Below are 13,182 nucleotides of genomic sequence, written 5' to 3' on the forward strand. Positions count from 1 at the left end.
ACACTATATCACAAAGAACGACGACAAGGCGAGAAAAAACATTTTAATTTGCTCCCTGTGTAAAGGTTTTTATGATGCAAGTAGCATTTATAAGCACAAAGCAAAATGTTTGCAAGCCGAAAGTACCACAACTCCTCCAATATCATTAACTCTCTCTATGATCGAAGAATATGAAGAATCAGACGACTTCAAATTACGGATTCTGTCAAAATTTAGACAAGACGTTGTTGGGCAACTGTGTCAAAAGGACGAATTTATCAAGTTTCTAGGTCGACAGAATTTTAAACGGGTTATGAACAGAAAAGAAAAAACGGCAGAACTGAGGGAAAAAATAATGAGTGATATGAGGCGTTTTGGAACGCTGTTTCTTGAATTCAAATCAATAGCAGATACCCACAAACAAGACATTTCATCAAGTGCAGATATGCTGTCGCGAAGGCATTTCAAATATCTACAGGAAGCCATTGAAAATGTCACAAAATGTGATGAGGGCAAAATCAAATCAGGACTAAAAACAGGTATCGGATATCTCCTTAAGAGGGCGGCCAAAAACTTTGAAGGGGTATTGCTTATTAAATCACGATGACAAATCAGCGAACGAAGTGGATAACTTCTCTACCATATTGTCATATTTTTGGCCGTCGATGTTTGGCGACGCAGAATATGCAAACGTGAAAGCACGCCAGTTGGATTTGAGAAGACCAAAACGCTTACCGGAAGAACTTCAAGTGCAACAACTGCGGTCTCATGTTGTAAACGGGATCTCCGAACTCTTAGATCCATATAAAATGCTTTCTAAACATGATTTTAAAACATTGCGCGACTTGCTCGTTTGTCGTCTGACATTATTTAATGCTAGAAGGGGAGGTGAGCCAAGTCGGCTACTTCTAAAGGAATGGGAAGATGCAGAAAAAGAAGAGTGGATACCCCGTACTGCTGTTGAATCTATCGCAGATCCACTTGAGAAACAACTTGTTGGAAAATTTAAAATTGCGTATCAGTGTGGGAAAAACATATCACAGATGGTGCCTCTGTTGATTCCGAATGATTGTACGAACGGATTACGTGTATTGGCTGACACAGACGTTAGGAAAAGTGTGGGTATAGATCCGAAAAACCATTTCTTATTTCCAAATATGCAAAGTTCATCTGAACATATTAAAGGATGGCATGCTGTTCAAAGTGTTTGTAACTCTGCTGGGCTCCAATCTATGATAACAGCGACGTCAATGAGACACAGAGCTGCAACTATCTATGCATCTCTTGATATACCAGAAAACGAAAGACAAGCTTTTTACAGACATATGGGGCATTCTGAGGAAATAAACAAGAACGTGTATCAGTGTCCTTTAGCCATTCAAGAGATGACCAAAGTCGGCAGGTTCCTTGACAACATTGATAAGCAATCTGGTAAGTTTTTACATCAATCACAAAACGTTAAGAAAAATATTTACATAAAATATTGCATACTTGCTATAGATTTACAAAATGGCAGAATCCAATAGTGAAAAGCTTTTCCGTGTCATATCTGTCAATGTTCAAATACGATAATAGGGTCTTGTATATAGGATCTTAGATGAGTTTTCATTTCATATGAGATTTTATGAAACAAGTCTTAGAAGTTTTTATTTTTGCGAGCCCTGGCGAGCAAAAGTTAAAACTTCGAGACGAGTTTCATAAAATCTCATATGAAATGAAAACAAATTTAAGATACTTTTTATCACATAACTCAGAAATTTTACTTTTTGACGGGTTTTAAAGTCAAAATGACGATGACTGAATCAAGCGGTGGCAGCCATTTTGTACCGCCATTCACACTTCCTGACGTCATGTCATTGTCTAGATCATGACGTCACAATCGATTCCTGAATGGGAAAGCCAATGAAAAATGCTCTAGGTTATATTACACTAGTGTAATATGCAAAAAATATTACACGGGCGACTTCACTGGATAACAGGCGGATTATGTGATAAAAATATATTATGACCTTGATATCAAGAATCAGACATGTTAAAATATCTTATGTAAATTAACGGTATCTCGATTTATCATTGTTTACTGAGAAGTGTTATTATATTATTATGAATTCAAGCTCGAGATGACAATACGACAGAGGAGGAAAGTACAGGACAGGTGACCAATGCACTATCGCCAAATGTACACAGTCGATCCGGGGTAAGAATTGAGTTCATTCGTATAAATCATCAAGCTTAATCGTGAAGAGTTAAGTGGTAATCCAAAAACAAAGACGTGTTTGCTTCAAAAATGAACATAAAAAAATGCATTAACTAAGTCTTCGACAATGACAAATGTCGACATTAACAATCATGTGTCAATTTTAGGAGCTGTCCAAAGCAGGAGGTACCCTACAAGCGACTCGTAAAAATGCAACTATAAGTAGTTCTGTGACTAAAACACACAAAATGGATTGCAGCATCAAAGGTAAATAGAAAATATGAGATGGAAACACGATAAATTTCTGAGAAACATCAAGCGCAATCCAGTCGCCATATTCAATTTCCCAGTTAACCTTAACTAAGATCTAATGAAAGCTACCTGACTTGCATCATTTTATTGAGGCGTAGCGCCTCTCTGCTATCATCCTTCTCTGGAGTATCTATTTTACAGTTGTCTCCCTTTTTTGGTTGGATGTATTGTACAGACTAATTTACTTCTAAATTCATTCGCTGATAAAAGATAGTTCCTATGTTGCTTCTGCTGTAACATTTTTTTAAATGCAGACGACATTTAACAGTTCACAACAGTGATATTTTTTGCAGCTAAGGGCCCTAGACGGTATATTACCACTAATATTTTATTTATATAAAAGGAACTTGGAGCATACGACATTTAAAACGGCCAGGGATGGAAAATTGTCCCTCAATGTATAAATACTCGTAATGTGGAAGTGAACTTTGTATTTCAAATAGAAAATGAATGATTTATATTGTGCTGGATTTCATACAAAATGTTAATAGAAGTCTATTATTTTGTTGTTAATCAACAATTATGTAAATGAATAAATTAAAACTATACAAAAGCCAATACTATAACTCTGCTAATATGTTCCATATCTTATCTTTTGACAAAAAATTACCAAAGGATATTGATCCATAATTTCCCATGTAATATCATATCCACAAAAGCGCTACGCCTCTCAGGCCCTTCAGGCCTTTGATTTAATAAAATAGATCTTTGATATTACTAGTATGGTTACATTCATAGAAATGTATACAATAGAGCCGAATCATTATCTTTATCTACCTCACGCAGCTCTAGGAAGCACAATGTCAGGAGAATACCCTAAATATACTTTGGAAAAACAATTGAAATCTGATAAAAGCAAAGAAATTTCAACATTTTGCGTTTGTAGATTTCTGTATTATTTATTAACGCAAAATAAAAAATATCGTCTTTTGTAGTCTCTTTTTTGACGATTTTCACTTTTTTTTCAGCAAACATCAACGTGTCTAAAAATGGAAAGACAAATACAAAAACAAAATCAACACTGCGACGAAACTACAATGTTCGAACGGTCAGTATAAGAACTTGCTAAAAACCAATTCTTCCAATATTGTTTGTTGAAATTAATTTAAATATTGGCAGCAATTATTGCAATCTTAACTATTGTATTCTGTCCGATAGCTTGTACTCTAATTTTCAATTTAATACGTAAAATGATATTTTTGATAATTGGTTTTGTAGCCCGAAATATCAAGAACAGGGAAAATTTTACATTATATCCATAAACATTAAGTTTCGATAGAATTACATGTACATTGAGCTTTTAATTTGAATGAACTACCCATTGTATAATGATATACTAACACGTGTCACGATACAACAAAGACTATCGACATATCAACGAAATCGTAATAGAAAAACCGAAGCTAAAACAAGAACAAAATATTCAAATATGCATGGAGACCCCTAAAAAACGAGGAGAATCGGACCAGGTACCCCGAAAGAGTAAATGTCTTCTGCCTCGAGATCGTCACCCGCCATACCAATGTATTTCAAAACCGGGTCAATAATGTACCTAAAAGAGTTTAGTCTCTGGGTCGACTTATTATATTGATGACATCAAGTTTCCGTCTTATTTTCTGGAAGTTGTGCTAATGATCAGTATAATTCACTCGCCATTTGATAGAACTTTACATGTACATTGTTGTAGTTTTGCTGCAACATGCCTTTTGTATGCCTTTGGGTAAGTTGAGATAAAACAAAATGGAATTTTATTAACTTACTTTGCTGTTGATGTCTCTATTTGTTTATGCAATTTCAGGTTCCGACAGCACAGAGTTATCCCACTTCTATTCCTGACAGTGACAGTGAAGATACGGAGATTAGTTTCCGCAAAGGTAAACCCTTTATTGGTTTTTGAGTGATCTATTGCCAATATTATATTATTATCTATGATATCCGACGATTCCGACATAAGGCGAACTCAATCCGTTTATAAAACGAGTTTGGGCGAACATTGACATAGGGAGAACAAATGCTGTTCGCCCTAATGTTTGAGAAGTTAGAAATCATTGAAAGCGATGCTGAATTGGCTTGTCAACTCTTTGATCCACATATTGTTTAAATTAAATGTAGACTAATAATTTTATTTGTTACACTCATTTCATTGGTTAGAAGTTTCAGGTTATTTTTGCATAGACTGAAAAAAATGAACGTCGAGTATTATGACGTCATACACGAAGGACGTTTTTAAAGCGGCACAGTCATTGGCCAAATGGCTAAAATACTGTTTAAGATATCAATGAACTATCTCAATTTGTTTCATTGTAAAAATACGCAAAAGCATGAATATTAATGCCTAATTAGTACCTCACTGAGTTGTTTAAATAATAACTTATTTCATCATCTTTATTTAACAACAATCCAATGCAGTGTCAAAGGAGAATACAGCAACAGTAACGAAAGAAACACCAGTAATTCGACAAAAACGAAGTGTCCGGTCGGTAAGTATTCTTTCCAAAGATCACTTATAACGTTTATGAAGTTATCCTGGTCAATTAACGACCATGCGTGTAGAAAAATGACGGGTGACGGTTGGAGAAATCGATAATTTATCGATCAATTACGTCCTATGAGCCTGTACATCACATTCTCATAAAGTCGAAGGCACCTTCGTTTCATCGAAAACGTCCTATAAGCATTACATTAGTCATATTAGTCACAAGGTCATGTAGTGTAATACAATAGTGACAATAGTCACAAGGTTATGTTGTGTTTTACAAGTCACATTAGTCACATGGTCACGTATTGTGATACAATCGTCACTTTAGTCACATGGTCATGTATTGTGATACAATAGTCACATTAGTCACAAGGTCATGTAGTGTGAGACAATAGTCACATTAGTCACAAGGTCATGTAGTGTGAGACAATAGTCACATGAGTCATATTGTCATGTAGTGTGAGACAATAGTCACATTAGTCACATGGTCGTGTAGTGTGATATAATAGTCACATTAGTCAGTGGTCATGCAGTGTGATACAACAGTCACATTAGTCACATTGTCATGTAGTCTGAGACAATAGTCACATTAGTCACATGGCCATGTTGTGTGATACAACATTCACATAAGTCACAGTAGTGAAAATAAATCTTTGGATGAAATACAAAAGACCAAATGGGATGAAAGTTGAAGATAAAGTTGTTAAGATTCTAATACATTTAACTATATTCATTATAACCTAGAAAGTAGATCAACGTCATTCAAGAGAACAAACCTGGAAACTCTTATATAAAACTCTAGAATGCTACTGGCCAAATATCTGAGTACTTAAAGCCTATCGTTTGAGATTTCATTTGAAGATTTTCACATATTTCTTCCTTATCACCTTGAAAAAAGGTCAATCATTTTGAACAATGGCCTTGAATGAGGGTTAAGGTTATTCGTACAAATAATATTGTCAGCCCTTCACCTGAGCATGCTACAGGCCTAATATCAAGGTTCCTGCACCTCTTGGTCATTCAGAATTTTTCAGAAAATTTTAGCCTATTTGACAAATGTAACCTAGAATGGAGGTCAAGGTCATTCGTTTGAACAAACATGGTAGCCCTTCATCAAAGCATGCCACAGGCCCAATGTCAAGTCCCTGGGCCTCTTGGTTATTGAGAAGAAATCCTAAGTTATGCTTCAGTAATCACTCTATTTGACAGAGATGATTTTGAGTTTATACACAGTGCAATTTTCAATAAATCAAGTCCAGGTGACATTACTTTTGGAACACCCCTTGTACCTTGGAACACCACTCGTACCATAATTCATTCATTGACAAATTAATCCCCATACTTCAATCTACTATACATTGTGTAATACATGTATCTTCAAAATTCCAAATCAATCATTATATCATCAGCTAATCAGAAGTGACGTTACAAACAGCGATGCCATTTTTCACCTTTATGGACTGATAAAAATAATTTTTTAAGCCAATGAAAAAACTCTTTACAAGCAAGAATGCATTATATATATGTATATTTACATAAGTCACAAGGTCATGCAGTGTGATATAATAGTCACAAGGCCGTGTAGTGTGATACAGCAGTCACATTAGTCACATTGTCACGTATTGCGATACAATAGTCACATTAGTCACATGGTCATGTTGTGTGATACAACATTCACTTTAGTCACAAGGTCGTGTAGTGTGATATAATAGTCACATTTGTCACAGGGTCGTGAAGTGTGATATAATAGTCACATTAGCCACAAGGTCATGTTGTGTTTTACAATAGTCACATTAGTCAATTAGTCACGTATTGTGATACTATAGTCACATTAGTCACATGGTCGTGTAGTGGGAGACAATAGTCACAGAAGTCACATGGTCGTTTAGTGTGATATAATAGTCACATTAGTCAGTGGTCAGGCAGTGTGATACAACAGTCACATTAGTCACATTATCATGTAGTCTGAGACAATAGTCAGATTAGTCACACAGTCACGTATTGCGATACAATAGTCGCATTAGTCACATGGTCATGTTGTGTGATACAACATTCACATAAGTCACAAGGTCGTGTAGTGTGATATAATAATCACATTAGTCACATGGTCACGTATTGTGATACAATAGTCACATTAGTTACATGGTTATGTTATGTGATACAACAGTCACATTAGTCAGATGGTCATGTAGTGTGAGACAACAGTCACATTAGTCACATGGTCGTGAAATGTGATACAATAGTCACATTAGTCACATGGTCATGTAGAGTGAGACAATAGTCACATTAGTCAAAAGGTCATGTAGTGATACCACAGTCACATGGTCGTGTAGTGTGAGACAATAGTCACATTAGTCACATGGTCATGTAGTGTGATATAATAGTCACATTAGTCACATGGTCATGTAGTGTGATACAACAGTCACATTAGTCACACGGTCACGTATTGCGATACAATAGTCACATTAGTCACATGGTCATGTTGTGTGATACAACATTCACATTAGTTAAAAGGTCATATTGTGTGATACGACAGTCACATTAGTCACATGGTCGTGTAGAGTGAGACAATAGACACATGAGTCATATGGTCATATAGTGTGATATAATAGTCACATTAGTCACATGGTCATGTAGTGTGATATAATAGTTACATTAGTCACATGATCATGTAGTGTGATATAATAGTTACATTAGTCACATGGTCATATTGTGTGATACAACATTCACATTAGTCAAAAGGTCATGTTGTGTGATACGACAGCACATTAATCACATGGTCGTGTAGAGTGAGACAATAGTCACATGAGTCATATTGTCATGTAGTGTGATACAATAGTCACATTAGTCACACAGTCGTGTAGTGTGATACAATAGTCACATTAGTCACAAGGTCATGTTATGTGATACAACAGTCACATTAGTCACAAGGTCATTTTGTGTTTTACAAGTCACTTTAGTCACATAGTCATTTAGTGTGATACAATAGTCACATTAGTCACATGGTCGTGTTGTGTGATACAACAGTCACATAAGTCACAAGGTCATATTGTGTATTACATTAGTCACATTAGTCACATGGTCATGTAGTGTGATACAACAGTCACATTAGTCACATGGTCGTGTAGTGTGATCTAATAGTCACATTAGTCACAAGGTCATTTTGTGTTTTACAAGTCACATTAGTCACATAGTCATTTAGTGTGGTACAATAGTGACATTAGTCACACAGTCGTGTAGTGTGAGACAATAGTCACATGAGTCATATGGTCATGTAGTGTGATATAATAGTCACATTAGTCACATGGTCATGTAGTGTGATACAACAGTCACATAAGTCACATTGTCATGTAGTGTGATACAATAGTCAGATTAGTCACTTGGTCCTGTTGTGTGATACAAATATCACATTAGTCACAAGGTCACGTATTGTGATACAATAGTCACATGGCCATGTTATGTGATACAACAGTCACATTAGTCACATGGTCGTGTAGTGTGATGTAATAGTCACATTAGTCACATGGTCGTGTAGTGTGATACAATAGTCACATTAGTCACAAGGTCATGTAGTGTGATACAATAGTCACATTAGTCACAAGGTCATTTTGTGTTTTACAAGTCACATTAGTCACATAGTCATTTAGTGTGATACAATAGTGACATTAGTCAAACAGTCGTGTAATGTGATATTATAGTCACATTAGTCACAAGGTCATGTTGTGTGATACAACAGTCACATTAGTCACATGGTCACGTATTGTGATACAATAGTCACATTAGTCACATGGTCATGTTGTGTGATACAACAGTCACATTAGTCAGATGGTCATGTAGTGTGAGACAATAGTCACATTAGTCACATGGTCGTGTTGTGTGATACAACAGTCACATAAGTCACAAGGTCATATTGTGTATTACATAAATCACATTAGTCACATGGTCATGTAGTGTGATACAACAGTCACATTAGTCACATGGTCATGTAGTGTGATACAACAGTCACATAAGTCACATGGTCGTGTTGTGTGATACAACAGTCACATTAGTCACATGGTCGTGTTGTGTGATACAATAGTCACATTAGTCACATGGTCATGTTATGTGATACAACAGTCACATTAGTCACAATGTCACGTATTGTGATACAATAGTCACATTAGTCACATGGTCATGTAGTGTAATACAATAGTCACATTAGTGACATGGTCATGTAGTGTGATATAATAGTCACATTAGTCACATGGTCACGTAATGCGATACAATAGTCACATTAGTCACATGGTCATGTTGTGTGATACAACATTCACATTAGTCAAAAGGTCATGTTGTGTGATACGACAGTCACATTAGTCACATGGTCGTGTAGAGTGAGACAATAGTCACAAGAGTCATATTGTCATGTAGTGTGATACAATAGTCACATTAGTCACACAGTCGTGTAGTGTGATACAACAGTCATATTAGTCACAAGGTCATTTTGTGTTTTACAAGTCACATTAGTCACATAGTCATTTAGTGTGATACAATAGTCACATTAGTCACATGGTCGTGTTGTGTGATACAACAGTCACATAAGTCACAAGGTCATATTGTGTATTACATTAGTCACATTAGTCACATGGTCATGTAGTGTGATACAACAGTCACATTAGTCACATGGTCGTGTAGTGTGATCTAATAGTCACATTAGTCACAAGGTCATTTTGTGTTTTACAAGTCACATTAGTCACATAGTCATTTAGTGTGGTACAATAGTGACATTAATCACACAGTCGTGTAGTGTGAGACAATAGTCACTTGAGTCATATGGTCATGTAGTGTGATATAATAGTCACATTAGTCACATGGTCATGTAGTGTGATACAACAGTCACATAAGTCACATTGTCATGTAGTGTGATACAAATATCACATTAGTCACAAGGTCACGTATTGTGATACAATAGTCACATGGCCATGTTATGTGATACAACAGTCACATTAGTCACATGGTCGTGTAGTGTGATGTAATAGTCACATTAGTCACATGGTCGTGTAGTGAGATACAATAGTCACATTAGTCACTTGGTCATGTTGTGTGATACAAATATCACATTAGTCACAAGGTCACGTATTGTGATACAATAGTCACATGGCCATGTTATGTGATACAACAGTCACATTAGCCACATGATGGTGTAGTGTGATGTTATAGTCACATTAGTCACATGGTCGTGTAGTGTGATCCAATAGTCACATTAGTCACAAGGTCATTTTGTGTTTTACAAGTCACATTAGTCACAGTCGTTTAGTGTGATACAATAGTGACATTGGTCACACAGTCGTGTAATGTGATACTATAGTCATATTAGTCACAAGGTCATATTGTGTGATACAACAGTCACATAAGTCAGATGGTCATGCAGTGTGAGACAATAGTCACATTAGTCACATGGTCATGTTGTGTGATACAACAGTCACATAAGTCACAAGGTCATATTGTGTATTACATTTGTCACATTAGTCACATGGTCATGTAGTGTGATACAACAGTCACATTAGTCACAGGGTCATGTAGTGTGATACAACAGTCACATTAGTCACATAGTCATTTAGTGTGATACAATAGTGACATTAGTCACACAGTCATGTAATGTGATACTATAGTCACATTAGTTACAAGGTCACGTATTGTGATGCAATAGTCACATTAGTCACATGGTCATGTTGTGTGATACAACAGTCACATAAGTCACAAGGTCATATTGTATATTACATTTGTCACATTAGTCACATGGTCATGTAGTGTGATACAACAGTCACATTAGTCACATGGTCATGTAGTGTGATACAATAGTGACATTAGTCGCACAGTCGTGTAATGTGATACTATATTCACATTAGTCACAAGGTCAAGTCGTGTTTTACAATAGTCACATTAGTGACAAGGTCACGTATTGTGATACAAATAGTCACATTAGTCACATGGTCATGTTGTGTGATCCAACAGTCACATTAGTCACAAATTGTGATGCAATAGTCACATTAGTCACATGGTCGTGTAGTGTGATATAATAGTCACATTAGTCACAAGGTCATTTTGTGTAATACAATAGTCACATCAAACACAAGGTCATTTTGTGTTTTACAAGTCACATTAGTCTCATAGTCATTTAGTGTGATACAATAGTGACATTAGTCACACAGTCATGTAATGTGATACTATAGTCACATTAGTTACAAGGTCATGTAGTGTAATACAATAGTCACATCAAACACAAGGTCATTTTGTGTTTTACAAGTCACATTAGTCACATAGTCATTTAGTGTGATACAATAGTGACATTAGTCACACAGTCATGTAATGTGATACTATAGTCACATTAGTTACAAGGTCATGTAGTGTAATACAATAGTCACATCAAACACAAGGTCATTTTGTGTTTTACAAGTCACATTAGTCACATAGTCATTTAGTGTGATACAATAGTGACATTAGTCACACAGTCATGTAATGTGATACTATAGTCACATTAGTTACAAGGTCATGTAGTGTAATACAATAGTCACATCAAACACAAGGTCATTTTGTGTTTTACAAGTCACATTAGTCACATAGTCATTTAGTGTGATACAATAGCGACATTAGTAACACAGTCGTGTAATGTGATACTATAGTCACATTAGTCACAAGGTCATGTTGTGTTTTTCAATAGTCACATTAGTGACAAGGTTACGTATTGTGATACAAATAGTCACATTAGTCACATGGTCATGTTGTGTGATCCAACAGTCACATTGGTTACATGGTCATGTTGTGTGATACAACAGTCACATTAGTCAGATGGTCATGTAGTGTGAGACAATAGTCACATTAGTCACATGGTCGTGTTGTGTGATACAACAGTCACATAAGTCACAAGGTTATATTGTGTATTACATTAGTCACATTAGTCACATGGTCATGTAGTGTGATACAACAGTCACAACAACAGTTTTTTTTTTTTTTTTTCGGTATTTAATATCAATAAGGGACAACTCATTCTAATCTCATTCAATATGGTTTGCAATTTTCAGTTTCAATCCTCAATAATAAGTTCCTCTGAAGGTGACGATAGCGATAACGATAAAGACTGGAATTATCCCGGTAGCGAAAACGACGATGAAAGTAGCGAAGACGACAATACAGAAGAAACTCTGACATCGCAAAATGATTTGAAGTCGCCTATTTTCAATTCTCTGCAACGTGTCAAGGGTAAAAATGTGTTTATTCCTAAAGTCCCAATATACGAAACTATTGTATTTTTGTCACTATTCAGAAACAAAAAATGCAGTAACAATAATTGTAACGAAAAACGGTAAATTACGAACAAGAAGTCTACTTTCACAAGATTCACTTTCACTTCACGCAACAACACAGAAGAGTTCCAGATAGCGGAGCGGCTTTCAGATGCTGCTATATCAATACTCTTGAAACCTATCATCCTAAGTATGGATTATATATCTTAATTTAGAAAATATCTTTAAATTTTTATCAATATCCGGGCTGTATTTCACTAAACTTTTTTTTTTTTTTGCCGCTAGTTACGTATATTAGGACGTTAATGTGCAGGCTTATTTGTTTCGGAGAACCCTTTACTTTATTGTCGTCAAACTGACTTTGTTTGCCATTTATTTTGATACAAAAGTCACATTAGTCACCTCATGCAATACCTTAACATTTGAAATTTTTATATTTTTTTTTTTCAGGTGTCCGTTTTCGATGGACAGCAGAAGCCACCAGAAAAACTTTGAAATATTTTCCCAACACTGTCGAAGACACATCGTCATATGATAGAAAAGGTTCACTTCCAGGTTAGTTTCGTATACATGCTGTAAGTATTGTTTTTGTCGCTCACATGTTGTGCCATTAACATCGGCCAGTTATTGCGAAGGGCCGGTATGCTTATAACGTCGTCCATCAGCGGAAACACCGTCTGTCAGTCTCACCATCCGTCCATTTAGCGTCCGGCATGCGTCAACAATTCCTGTAAAACGCTACTAGCCATATAGTAGTTATCAAATAAATTTAACCAAATTTGACAGAAATATCCATGAAGGGAGAGAAACAGATTTTGTATAAATAGTACCGGGGCATGAGGGGCGGCATCTAATAGGGTGAAAAGAGGTAATTCCTTTAAAAAAGCTACTAGTCGTAAAGTTCTAAAAAGGAAATTTAACCAAATTTGGGCCAG

The 13,182-nt window shown here is 35.8% G+C and overlaps 1 long non-coding RNA gene across 1 annotated transcript; it reads left to right on the forward strand.

Annotated features, from left to right (window-relative positions):
• Positions 1–2,355: 2,355 nt before the first annotated feature.
• Positions 2,356–4,362, forward strand: LOC138311693 (uncharacterized). Its single transcript, XR_011206721.1, has 3 exons — positions 2,356–2,443; positions 3,457–3,536; positions 4,287–4,362. It is a non-coding gene; the product is annotated as an uncharacterized lncRNA (long non-coding RNA).
• Positions 4,363–13,182: the final 8,820 nt, after the last annotated feature.

The sequence above is a fragment of the Argopecten irradians genome, unplaced genomic scaffold, assembly GCF_041381155.1.
Source record: "Argopecten irradians isolate NY unplaced genomic scaffold, Ai_NY scaffold_0087, whole genome shotgun sequence".
Classification (NCBI taxonomy): Eukaryota; Metazoa; Mollusca; class Bivalvia; order Pectinida; family Pectinidae; genus Argopecten; species Argopecten irradians.